Consider the following 12,895-nt stretch of genomic DNA (forward strand, 5'->3'; position numbering starts at 1 on the left):
TATGAAGGGCTGCCCATCCCTAATGGCAAAAAAAAAAAAAAAAAAAAAAGACAGAAGAAGGGGTCAAAATGGCAAGTCGCTTCTGCCCCCAAACTATCTGTGCTCCAGGACTTGGTAGCTGGGTACACAGCTGGAGAGAGCATGGAGAGCCCAGCATCCCTCCACTGCAAGGCCAGTCCTTCCAGCCCAGCCACAGCTGGCTGGCTGGACCATAAGTACCTTCCGTGACGGAGACATCACACCAAGCCAGGAGACCTCTGCCAGCACTCAGCTCTCACCACTTGGGCAATTTCAGATGCCAGTCCCCTCTGTTGCAGGTTAGCCCCCAAACTTCTCAGCACGGCCAGAGGCACACGAGGTCCTTCTTTGTCCCAAGCAGCCTCCTGGAGCCGGCTGGAGTTGGGAGGCTGGAGAAGGCCCATGGACAGACAGCCAGGGGTAAAAGCAGCTGGGCTGGGGTGTCAGCAGGCGGCAGAGGACAACCTGTGAGCATCTACAGCACTTAAAATGTCAGGGCTGGCTTGCCCTCCAGGCTGCTCATTGAGGTGAAAACTGAAACAGGGGCTGCGCTGGCTAATTCCTCCCTCAGTGTCCTCCCTCTGGACTCACATCTCCAGGAGATTTACCGACATGGCTGCACAGGGGGTTTGATCCAAAAAAAAACCAAAAAAACAAACAACCCCAAAACCACCAAACCCCTACCAAATAAATGGGCTCAAGCCTCACTACTGCCTTCCCGTGCTAGCACCAGCCTTGGGGGACTTGCCCATCCACGGGACATCACCTTTCTGCCAAAGCAGATCACACAGGAGCACGGCGGGTTCAGACATCAGTAGAAGGATGCTCAGAGGTGTGGGAACAAGGGGCTGAGGGAGCAGGCAGGACACGACCCGTCCCTCTGCCTGCCCCAGGCTCCCTGCTCCTCTTTGACAGGTCACTTAAAGGCTGTAACCACCAACAACCCATAGCTGTCTTACGCAAGGGGCATTTCACACCAGCCCTCGCTGCAAAATAAAGCGGCCCAAGAGTTACTTGTAGTACCCAGGCTCCCTGGGGCAGATCTGGACAAGGAGCAAGGTCAAACTCATCCCTGCAGAAACAGCACCAGCAGCTTCTCCATCAGCGCTGCTGCCCAGGCTGGGCTGGCCATGCCACCACCATCCCCGGGCTGAGCAGAGAACAGAGTCAGACAGAGAATTCGGGTCTCTGTGGCTGCAGCTAGCGGAGAAGAACGCATCAGCAAATATTTCTGCTCTCCCGTTATTGGCAAGGCCTCTTTGTCCCATTGGTGCCCGCTCACAGGCAGCTCTCCGGGTTTGGGGAAGGGCACATGGGTCCGTCTGGCAGCCACAGCCCTGGCATCCAGGGTCCGGCAACAAACACAAAACCCTGACGAGTTGCTTAAGTCCTGTCCCCAAGCACGCGGCATCAAGTGACACTGGGCAGCTGCAGGCACCAGGGGCAAGTGTTCAAACTTTGCAAACAGAGGGGAAGAAACAGACAAAATGAGCACAAAAATTCCAGTTTCCATCCTCCGCTCCATGCCCCGGGCAAGAGCCACACCAGAGACCTGGGCTGTGTTAGGGAAGCCAGGACTGCAAGAAATAGAGCACTAGATTTTAGGAAGATAACGGGGATGGAAGATAACAGGGATCGGCTGGATCAGCTGCCTGTGATGGGTGTTCAGAGGGTGGGAGCTTGGAAAACAGGAGTTCAGTGGTGGCCAGAGCCAGGCAGATGAAGGGCTGAGCTATTCTTTGGCTTGCTGAGCAAAAGAAAACCGTACATTCAGATGGAAACAAATTATTTTTAAATGAAAGACAAAATTATAAACGATTTTCCCATGAGGCTCAAAACAGTTTTCTCAATCCAAAATGAACCAGCTTCTCACCAGGCTATTGCACCCACTTGTAAAATCACAGTTCTCCTCTAGATTAGTTAAAAGACATTTTCCAAAGCAGAAAAGGCAAAGCCCCACTTAAAAAAAAAAGTTAATCTCTAAACAGAGTATTCTGACTCTTGTTGAAACAAAAACTTCACATTTCCAAAAGCCAAGGTGAAGCACCGTGATCTCCTCAGATGCTTCCCTCCCCCATTTTGTGCAATCACACATATTTTCCAAACGCCTCGTGAGTTTGGGATCGGTGCCAGCCTCTGCAGCGCCGGTGCTGAGCACACACAGCTGCTGGCACGCACCGGATCAAAGCCGCAGCTTGGCCATAGGGACAGAGCACCCGGCAAAGCTGAGGGCAGGGAGCTCGTAAAGGGCTGGGGAAAGGCTCCTGCCCCTGGCCTGGGGTATTCATCCCTCCGGGGTGGCTCAGGGAATCCCACCTGGGACGTGGGTTTTGCACAACAGATCATGGGGGGCGATACCTGCTGCTCTGATGCAGTGACTTGCAAGGACCAGGGAGGGGCAATTCCCACAGGGAACGGTACTTCCCACAGGGAACCATTGCAGCACTTCCTCCAGCCTTCCTTTCCCGAGGGGACCTCATCCTCCTGCCACGCACAGGTGACACACTCATTCCTTGTGTGGGGATGGCAAGCGTGCGAAGCAAGGAGCATCGCGTGGTGCGGCGCCCAGGGAAGGCGTGATCCAGTTCCCTGGGGGAAGAGGAAAGCCCACCCTCTGCTACAGCAGCCTGGCCCGCAAAGCCAGCCCCGCTGGGCTGCTGGTTTGGCCATCCCTGGGTATACGTGCACATGGAAGAGCGGAGAATTATAGATGTTCTTCCCTAAGGACTGCAGGCAGCATGCTGGGGCTGCCCCCCGCACCAGGCGCTCTGCACTTCTCATCAAAGATGCTTCTTTAGAATTTATTGAATTTCCACCCCCACCCCCCCCCTCTTCCCCACCATTCTGGATGCTGGATAATAAAAGACAAAGCAGCAAAGGGCTTCACAGAGCCCAGCCCCAAGGGACCAGGACCCCCAAGACCCCTCATCTCCCATCATGTAAGGGAGCTTCCCAGTGTAAATTTTGGGGTTGGTTTACCAAGGATCAAACTGTGCCTTTTCTCAAGGGATCTTCCACCTCTGCTCCTTAAAGAAAAAAGAAGAAAAATTTTAAAGCCCCAATGTTTAACAAGGCAGCTGCAGGGAGGCTACTTGACTGATTGAGTTTTTACCTGGCCCTTACAGGCAAGCTAAAGTACTTAACATAGAAATGAGGTTTAGTCACAGCAAGGCATTTGGGATTAGAGTTGGCTGGAGAAACTCTGATGGAACCACGTTCCTCCAGAATATGCACTCCTGTCAAAACTGAAATGCTTTGTGAGATTGAATAGGTTTAGCCAGAAGTTCATTTTCTAAAGAAAATCAGGGAGCGGGTGCAGGAAAATATGTTGAATGAGAAAAAAAAAAGTGCTTTTTCTTTTGAGCCATGCCAGCGTATATATTGTTGGGGAGAGTTTTTGTTTTGTGGCTGGTTGTGTTTTTTAAGTTGTGCATTACTCAGGGAGGAACCTGAAGAACCGTTTTCTCTCTAATGACAAATTTACCCAAAGTCAGCAATTCCCCACTCCCTGCTGGCTCACAAGCTGGTAGCAAGGCCAGCGCGACTCAATAAAAACAAGCTATCAAAACCCACCTGGAGTGAGCCTGGGGAGGCAGGGAAAGCCCAGCAGGACCTGAGCAGGCAGCGTAATTGCGAACAGAGCAGTGACAACCTTCACTAAGGTGAAAGCAGAGCAGCAACTGGGAATTTCTCCCCCCAACCCCCCACCTTTTGGGGAGCATCATCCCACTGGAAAGCAGCAGAAGGGATGGGGGAGTGCCTTGACTTCCATCCAGGATGACAGAGCCTGGGGGTTTCCATTTCCAAACAGTGCCTCTGCCAAAACTCAACACCGTTCCTGTTGGGTAAACCTGTTCCTGGAGTCTCTTGGCAAATGCTCAAGCTCCTGGGTCAGACAGGTAAAACATCAGGGTCAGGTTTTGATCAGGAGGGGAGGGTCTCCACCCCGGCCAGGCTCCCACTGGGTTCTTGGACTCCAGTCTGAGCACCAGTGATGAGAGATGATGGCCTGGGCTTCTCCTCTTCCTCCAAGACAGACTCTTGAGCACCAGGCTACTTCCCAGGGAGGGGAAGGAGCACTGGGATTTTGGGGTGTTGGAGCCAGCAGCAACCCCCAGACCAGCCACGTGGACCTTGCACAGCCCTTCCCCAGGAACAGCCCACCAAGGGCTGCAGCCATTTCCATGCTTCATTAGCAGATGCCAGCAGCCTCCCCTGCTCAGCTCCAGGAGACAGGGGCTCCAGCCCCCCTGAGATCATGCCTCCCATGGGACTGCTGCTGCTCAGTGTCCCAGCAGCCCTGCCTGGAGCTCAGGAGACACTCGCCCAACAGCAGGAGCCGCAGGCAGAGCTGCTGGACCCAGCCACAACAAGGGATCCCAGCTACAGTACAAACTATGGCTCCTATCACACAAAAGCCCCTTCTCCAGGCTGCTGGGGGGCTACCAGCTATACGAACAGGTTCTGGGGAAACAACCAACAGCCCATGGTCCAAGGCAGCAAATTCAGAATCATCCTCCAGCCCTGTTAGCCACTTGCTGCCACTCCAAACCAAGGAGGGCTTATGCCACATCTCAGGCTGGGGGTGTCTGTGACCCCCCTGACTAGCAGCTCTGTAACCCCAGCTGCATGCCCAACCCTCCAAGCCAAGCAGTGTTGCAGGGGTTGGTTTTGTTCCTCCCTCCCCTTGCTCTGGGGTGAGAGGACCTTTATAAATGATTTCCGCTTACTCTCATCACCAGGCGGACATCGCTGGCTGCTGCCGTCACATCATGCTCTGAAGACAGATAGAGTTTTCTGCCCAGGCTTAAAAAGAACATTGTTTGCAGAACAAAGTGAACAACATGTGAAAAGGAGAAGGGAAAAAAAAATTTAAAAAAAATCTGTGATGTTTGCTGGAAGAAAAACCCGCTCGTTTGTTTGGACGAGGATTCTCGGCACGTACAATCTCAGGAACAAAAGGAGATGCTTGTTCTCCGTGGTGTTTATAGGAAGAGTCCTGTAAACATCCAGGGGCACTGGTGCTGTAGAGAAGATCACCTACCAGCCTCCAGAAACCACTCCTGGCACCCCCAAAGTCACTGCTGAGGGGTTCAGCCCTCACATAGCCCCACAGGTCTGCACCCCAAGCCCTTCCCTTTATACCCAGTCGAAAACAAACAGCCTGTTCAAATAGAAGTAGCTGCAATAATGAAATTCCTTTGGGCAAAAGTTTTGGGAAGAAACACAGCTCCATCTGACCTTCCTGGTACTCAACAAGATGTAGGTCAAATATTTTAATTGCAGAGTCACTAATCCCCCACGCACAGCGTTTCAATATTTGTATTGCTGCGGAATGACTGCCTCCTGAAGCCACGGGGGGGTGGGGGGAAGAAATAGCTGCCTGGATTGATGGGCTAGTAATTTCTGCAAAAATACAGCGCTGGATACAACTGCTCAGGATGAGTGGCTGCAGGGAGAAGTGAGTGGAGCAGGAGGGAGTTGCTGCTCCACCAGCTGCGTTTCTGGTTGGATTCAAAGCTTTTGCCACCTTCCCAAAAATAACAGCTGCATCCTTCAGCACGCAAGCACAACCATCCCGACCTGCACAGGCAGTACCTCCAGCTCAAATAGATCTGTCACACCTCCCCTCTCCCATCACCATCCCGTAACTCAGGGCAAAACTACAGTTTTATTTTGATAAGCAACCAGACGGCAAAGCAGCCCCACTGGCGAGCTCCTGCGAGCATCTCACGGGCTCAGGCTGGGGCTCATGCCTGCAATGCAGCCACCTCTAAGCTGCAGCAACCCCAGGCTCCTTCGGCAGGGAGAGGACTAGCAAACTGCATCGATGCTTCTTGAGGAATTCGAAGAGTGTAATTACCCATTATGGGATTTGGCTCACACAAAAAAAACCCCACTACAGCAGGAGTCACTGCTCCTGGATTGCACAGTGACAGGCAGGAACAGGACCCTGAATCATCAGCTCCAGACCCTGCCATCACCAGCAACCACATTGCATAATCCAATTCAGAATTCTATCACGGAAATCTTAAAATTAGCTCAATTTTCTACCCCAGCCACTGCTGGCATCCTGCTCTGCAGCCGCCTCCTTCCAACGGTACTGTGGATGCTCTGCCTCAGGTGCACCCACCTCAGGGTGGGCTTCCCCACACAGAGATCCCACACAGCACACATCACCTTGGGGTGGCTGTCCCAACCGTTAGCTCAGTGACAGCATCTCTAAAAAAGGAAGAAAATGGGGAAGAAGAAAAAAAAAAAGCCCACGGTGTAGAAAGCATCACATTTTCAGGCCAGAATTAAAAGGTCAATTACTTTATAATCTCTCACGTACAGGAATGGTCTTGCTCATTCAAACAGTTTAACAAGACAAGGTCCTGGCCCAGAAGAGAAGACATTGCTGCAGACCTGAAGGCAAATAATAAATTCTGATGAAGACAGAGGTTGCGTCATTAAAATGGAGCGGGCTGGATTCTGCCCTTATATCTACCCCTGTAAATCCCAGACAAAGGATTTTCTAGATTACGTATGCACATTCCTTTCCCTGCTGCTTCATTAAATAATACACAGTGCCTGTTTCCCAGTGTGAGCCGGAGCACTTGCTCCAGGCGTGCAACAAGCAGGCAGCCCCCCCGTGCAGCTGGGGCTTCAGACCTGGGGGCTATCCAGGGAAGAAAATACCCTGGGGAAGAGAAAAGAGTGTGTGTATGTTGGGGGCGGGGGGGCGTCTCCCCCCTTTCCCAATTGTCAGGGAGGATGTACCTACCGTTGCTTTTGTGTGGCGGATAGCAAGCTCAGGGGGTGACACAGGCAGCCCCAAGGCTTGATGCGTGCAAGAGGAACCAGGCAACTCGCCTTGGCTGCACCAGAGTCCTGGGACACGATGCTGTCTGCTGGGCGTCACGTGGAGATGGCTTCATTTTCAGTCTTGCTTTTGCAAATAAGAAAACTGATTTTTTTTTTTTTTTAATGTGGGGTGTTTTGTTTGTTTTCTTCTTAGTCTCTTTCACGTGAATTTGTTCTCTGGGCACCTGGTAGCAAGGGATGCCCCTGCTGTGGGATGCAGGAGGATGGGGAGAGGCTGTGCCTGCTGCAGTTACAAGGCTGGTACCTTCCTTTGCTTCATTGCCCCCACATCTGGCTGCTGTGCAGGAAGCAGTTTGTTTACCTGCCCAAAGCCCAGCCCAGAGCACAGGACACCTTACAGCAGAGGATGCCAGCCTCTGGACCGGGATGCTCCTTTGGCACACAAAATCTCACCAGTGTCCCACAGGGACAATTATCAAATGTGAGAGTTAGTCATCCCAACCCAAAGCCATTAGTTACAAAGCGAAGAGGGCTTAAAGCTCTTATGCTTGAACATGTTAGCTCAGTCCTTTAGGGAACTCCTGATGTGCCAGAGCATCTAATCTCTGCAAATCACTTTTATTCTGCTTTGCTCTGGGTTTTCCTTTTTAATCAACTTAATCTTTATTCATGAGGTGTGTTGCTGCTGCATTACAGAAACACCCAGATCCTGAGCATCAGGCTCGGGGAACAGAAATTGGGGAAACTTGGTGTTTGTTCCAGCCAAGGCTTAAGGTCTGGAGCAATTTATCTGGACTCGTGGCAGGCCCTAGCACTCCTCCATGTCCCAGCAGGGAGAAGGAGGAGGAGGAGATGGGAAATGGCCCAAGCACACAGAGGACAAGCGCTACACCCTGAGGCTGGCACGCTTTGATCGGCACGTCTCACTGCTATATTTAATCAGCAAGGTCCATGCTCACCTAACCTTGCCGATGGAGCCCTTTTTAAAAATAATAAATTAATTTTCTTTTTATTTCAAAGATAAAGGGATCAAAGAAAAGAGCAACTAGTGAGTGACAGCAACGTGAAGTGCAGAATAAATGAAGCGACAATGGGCTTTTGACGGGAGAAGTGGGGCAGGAAGGGGGCTTCACCCCCATGGGGAGCGGGGAGCTCAGACACCAGGACCCCACAGGCTGTCCTACGTGGGCTCAGCCCACTACCCTGATCCATCCCCATCCAAGGAAAGTTTCAGGAGCCATCTCCAAGAAGGGAGATGGCCAGAGTGCAGCAGGACAGGGCATGGTTTGACACCCAGCACGAGCTCCCAGGAGCAGACCGGGAAACATCAGCACTGGCACTTCTGTTTTGGGAAGACAGAAGAAATTTCGATGTACACTTCCCTGGAAGCAAAGGGACATGATTTGGGGGTTCTCGAGAGAGGCTGGATGAGCTTGACCCCCATCCCCACAAATCAGCCCCACCCCCCAGTTCCCCAACTGCAAACAGCGGCGCTGAGCAGCCTGCGGTGCCCTGGCTCGCATCCTCCAAGGATCAGCTTCCCCCCAACCATGATCCAAAGGTACTAATGGGATTGTAATTCCTCTAATGAGCTGTAATTAATTAATTACCCTGTTAGCACAAGAGTTTTACATTTTTTGGCAAACACAGTGCTGTTCCGTAGCTAGAGGGAGGCTCTTCCTCAGCAACTGCACACTCGCTTTTTGCCCAGGGGGCTTCTGCCCCTCGGCCTGGCGGTGTTTGTACCCTGGAAACAACCATACAGCTCCCAGGTCTCCCCAGGATTACAGACAACCAAGCCACAGGCATTAATTCAGAGGGTTCACAGACATCTCCTCCATCAGCCCCTTGATAACATCAATTCCCTCCGACAAACATAACAAGAAGAACACACCACAGACAGAGAGCAAGCGATACCCGGACCCTCCATGGTCCCTGTGGAGCAGCAACATGCCAAGGGAAACTTCCAAAAGCACTGAGGATGGAGCCAAAGCAGGCTGGGGCCAAAACAATATTTGAGCTGTGTTAATCAGCACAGCAGCCCCAGGATGCTCAGAGCCACACTGCATCCCCCCGCATGCTAGGATGCGGGATTGCACCCGTGCATGGCAGCCACACATAGTGGTTGAGCCCAGCCACCTCTCCCAGCTCAGCTTCTCCATTACCTCCACGTTTAATAATTAAAGCATCAGTGTAAAGGCATTAAAGTTTCAGGGACTGGCACGTTCAGAGCAAGAAGGCAGGACTTGGAGCAGTCAGGCTGCTGCTAATTAACCCTGCACAGTGCAGGCAGCGAGGATCAGGTCCCTGCCCATCCACCCCTATGGGCAAACACTTTCCTCCCCACAAACCCTGTCTTCCCAGGTCTGCTTTCCAAGAGCACCCACCCCAGCCTACAGGGGAGGTTTGTTCAATATCAGGCATCCCTAAAATAACCTAATAGAGGGGGGCTTCTTCCCAGGGAGCATGGCTTTTTATAGAGCACACGGCTTTCCATGGAGCCAGCTCTGAGCAAGGGTTACAAGTTACCTTTGGCTGGCTGCTGAGGCTGAACAGGAAGGCTCTTCTGCAGGAGCAGATGGAGTCGACATGCCTGGGAGCCAGCCCAGCCCTGCTGCGGTGACAGACTGTCCCACGTCACCTCCCCTGGCAATGCTGCACTTGAGATCCCCATGCAAGAGTTGGGGAAAGGCACCCGAGGGGCTGAGCACTGGCCGAACTCATCCCATCGCCAAACTCCACACGTGGCATCCAACTCACCCCACTTGTTTCCTCCCAGCAAGCTGGGGAGGAGAATGCCTCTCCTCCCATTAGGCTCAGCTGGGCAGTGCACACCACCTTCCCTCAAATACTTACAGCAATTAAGCTAATTGCATCCCCCTGGGTAGCTGGTGCTGGTTCCCTGATCATGCAGTCCCAGCTGTCCCAGGGCAGAGGTTCTGGGTCCCTCTGTGCTTTGGGGGATGTAAGCCCCTTGCATGTAGCTTGGGATCCCCAGATCAAACCCTTTAGACGCGTTATTTGCTCTTAGAGCTTTGCTGAACATGCCCGCAGCAGCCGGGGTGGGTGCAGGAGCAGAGCCCACCCCTCCGTGGAGCAGCAGAGATCTGGGTTCAGTGGAGCCCTGCCCATGGGGTAGCAGGGCCAGGAGTGGTTTTGGGCTGAGGATGGGGGCCAGGAGTGCCCAGACACCCCCTTTGACTTTCCTTTGCTTGCTGCATCTCCTCCAAAAATGAAGTGCTGTTCGCATCAGGAGAGGCAGATGAGTGGGGCCACATGAGCCGAGGCTGTTGCCGGAGTCGGGTCTTGCTGTGCCAGGACCGTGGCTCAGTGATTAATCCTCCCCCGTGACACCGCCTGGGCCCGGGTGCAAGTGCATTACCTTAATTAAGAGATGGGTTAATGCAGCGCTTGGTCCCAGCAGCCTCCCAGGAGAGCAAGGCAGGACTGTCCCCCGTTATTGAATCCAGCTCCCCAAATCACAGTGACAGCGGGGAGCCTGGTGGGTCCCTAGGACATTGCTCAGCACCCGCCTGCTGCCTGATGCTCCCAGGGACCATCCCTCCTTGCCAGGCAGCCAGAGGTTGTTTCCCTCATTAATCCAGCATTTGCTCCTCGGATGATGCTCCTGCCCTTTCAAAGCGTCTCCTGCTTTGTCACCTGCCTTTTCAGGGGCTGCAGACACAAAAGACCCAGTTCTCCATGTCATGCCACCAGCTGGGTGCCCTGCCTGGGTGTGCACCAGCACCCCTGGGTGCAACCCTGGAGCCAAGCTAACGATGCTGCCTCTTACCTTCTACCCCCAGGTCGTTGTCCCACTTTCCAGCCTTGTTTCTCATCTTTCAAAGGGATTTTTTGAGACGTTTCTTTCATAGCAATATTGCAAATGTGATGCCTTATGTTTTGAAGACCACTTTCTCAGAGCTGCCCGGGCACAGGACTGTCCTGCTGCAGGCTCAGCCCTGCCTTCCAGGCTGGCCCCGTTTGGGCTGGTCCCTCTCCTTCTCATCTCTGGAAGCTGCGGCCACCTCCCACGGGGACCCATCCCAGATCCCTTTTCCCCCTCATGTTGTTCTTGCACCTGCTTTAATTTGCTTAACACTAAATATTTTATTACCTCTCTGGAAAGTTATGGGGGAGATTTCCTAGAACAGGAAACATTCAGAGCTATGAGCTGCTCCTGGGGGTGCACCAAGCCCAGGGATGGCTGCAACCACCCTCACCCCACACGGAGGAGCTGGGCAGAGGCCAGCCCCAGCCTTGTTGGCTTGCCCTGGCACCACTGAGTGCACTAGATGTGCCTTGAATATGCTTTTTTATATCATCATCCCTTTTTATTTGGGCCTCTGACCAAGCCATGAACTTGCACCGCTTTGCCAGCGGCTGCCGAGATCTCTTTGCACTCACCCTTGGTGCTGCCTCCAGATTTTTGGCATGGTGATGCTCATCCCCCGAGCGTAGCACGGGGCAGCAGGACCCGCAGGATGGCCGAGGACATCCAGTGTCAGAGATGGTTGCAGGGTGGAGAAGAGGGGCTCACGCCAGCGGGGGAGCCCAAGCTGGCACCCTGGCCCCACTGACACCCCCCCCCCAGTGCCCCAGTTCCTCGCGCTGGGTGTCAGGATGATAAAGCCGAGCCAGGCTCGCCGGAGCAGGCACAGCACCCAGCAGCTCCCATAATTAATAGCACCACCAGCACTTCCCTGCCAGGCCATGAATAAAACATCCTTTCTGAGGACCCAAACTCTGAAAAATCTTTTTTTCTGTTAATTATATTTGGTGAGACACTGTGCTTTTATTATTTTCTCCTCCTGCTTAATTGGGGGGGTGAAAGCTGGCTGGGGGTCCCTTCCTTCAGCCTGGCACCCCATTTCTTAGAGGGGTAGTGTAACTGCCAGAGAGATTCCCCCCGAAAATCCCCTTCCCACCCCTTTGGAAAAGTATCCACCACTGCAGCTTCGAACCTGCTGGATCTCTAGATTTGCTACAGCCATGGGAATTTTTGGCATTTCTGGGCTCTTCAGCATCCAAGAGCCTCTCCTGGAAACCAGCCTCCCCAGACCCTTTTCATCTTGCAAATGTTTTTGCCACATACCCAAGTTACGAAGACGAAGCTATCAGTTTTCTTTGTGAAGACGGGGCTGCATCTTGTCCCTGAGCCCCTTGGTCCAGAGAAGGAAGGAGAAGAATGCAAGTAACAAACCAAGGGATGCCAAACACTTCAGATTATCTCCTGGCACGAGTTTCAGCACATCTCCATGCCTCAGTTTCCCCATTTCTCTCTAAAATCCACAAACGCAGTGGAGGTTTGTCCCTACCTGCCTGGTTGTGACCCTTGGCTGAAGCAGCAGATGCTCACAGGGGGCTGGGAACAGCACGGGGGAGGGTGGATGGATGGAGGCTGCTCACAGCTTCAGGTCTCAGATGAGATCCTGCACAATTTCCTCTGCCTATTTGCCCTGCCATGGCTTATATATGTATTTCCTCAATATGTATTTCCTTAATATTCCCTTAATACATATTTTCCTCAATCCCAACCAGCAAGCCACCACATTCGTCCATGTCAAGCCTGCAGCACGCGGGGGTTTGCATTCCCGAGTGCTTTTTGGGAGGCTGAGCACTGTGTTTGTGCCACAAGCTGGTCCCACCCAGCAGCTCCTGCCAGGCAAGCAGCTCCCGTTGCCGCTTGGCTTGGGGGACGAGAGCAACGTTGGAGCAGAAGAGAGCTGTTGCTTGCGCACATCCAAGTCTCTGAGCATCTCCCTCTGTGGAGAAAGGTGAAATTCCACCCCCAGCTTCGCTGGCTCTGATCCAGGAGCTGCATTAGCAGAGCTTCGCCAGGTCAGGATCAGACCCAAAGCCAGGCCATTGCAGAAGCATCTCAGCCACCCAACGCGCTGCTGCCTGGCTGTGCCAGCTGCCAGCCAGCAAGAGAGGATGCTGCCCTGCGCCGAGGGCCCACGCGTGCCAGGGCAGAGGCGCCAGGAGCTGAGCTAGGGGCTGTGCCATGCTAGGACATTGCAGCACACTCCCCTTGCAGGTGGCAACAGCCAGGACTTGCATTTCCCCA

The sequence above is a fragment of the Falco naumanni genome, chromosome 4 (genome assembly GCF_017639655.2).
Source record: "Falco naumanni isolate bFalNau1 chromosome 4, bFalNau1.pat, whole genome shotgun sequence".
Lineage (NCBI taxonomy): Eukaryota > Metazoa > Chordata > Aves > Falconiformes > Falconidae > Falco > Falco naumanni.